General features: G+C 51.5%; 1 protein-coding gene and 1 long non-coding RNA gene across 2 annotated transcripts in view; both read right to left on the bottom strand.

Annotated features, from left to right (window-relative positions):
- The window catches only part of EXT1 (exostosin glycosyltransferase 1), a 172,417-nt gene that overhangs the window by 152,117 nt on the left and 19,584 nt on the right, over positions 1-716 (bottom strand). The gene's annotated exons all lie outside the window — the stretch shown is intronic.
- The window catches only part of LOC310894110, a 92,603-nt gene that overhangs the window by 73,536 nt on the left and 18,351 nt on the right, over positions 1-716 (bottom strand). The window lies entirely within an intron of this gene.

The following is a 716-nucleotide window of genomic DNA, read 5'->3' as shown; positions in this document are numbered from 1 at the left end:
CAGGGAAAACCATCGTTAGCACATAATCTGGGCCAATACATGACACCGAGTAGCCCTAACTCTCCTAAAGCCCTTCAAAGGAAGAAAACCCAGCAAGCCAAAGTTCAGCCAGCTCTGCAGCGCTGCATTTTATTTATGCCTATCTCGGGACCGTGGTGACCATCGCTGGCTCCTGGAAGCTCATGCTGCTCCTCAGGATGCCCAGCAGAGCTGGTGCCCGCCCAGCAGGGCAGAGGCCACCCCACAAACCCTGCCACTGCTGGACCAGCGATGCTTTTGCACAGCAAGCAGCACAGACCTTCGTGTTACGTGGTCGGGGAGGCTGCTGACCAAGAGCATCGCTGATCTCTCAATGTTCTCATTACTGCAGGGGCTTAGTGTTCACAGTGAAGTGTGCGTTGATTTAATTTTTTCTAAACCACTCTTATGTTATAGCAGATTATTTCGGGGTCTTCTTCCCATAGCTCCAAATATTAAAAGATCCAGGAACTAACTTTAACTCCTAGCAAAGAAACTGACAAGCATAAAAAGAAATGGGTCGGACAACAGCTTTGTCTATACCAAAGGGACTAGTGCGGTGCCTGCAGCTTCCAGCTCTTCGCTTTGGCTTTCCGCTGACGGGCAGCACTTTTGTCCACCCGTTGCTGTATCTCTCAGGCCCCCGCAGTTCACCGCTATCTGCCTGTGAGAGAGCAGCAACCGAGAGCACCCACTGC

The sequence above is a fragment of the Anser anser genome (assembly GCF_964211835.1).
Source record: "Anser anser genome assembly, chromosome: 2".
Classification (NCBI taxonomy): Eukaryota; Metazoa; Chordata; class Aves; order Anseriformes; family Anatidae; genus Anser; species Anser anser.
Note: the sequence above shows the minus strand (reverse complement) of the source record. Positions and strands in the feature narration are given on the sequence as shown.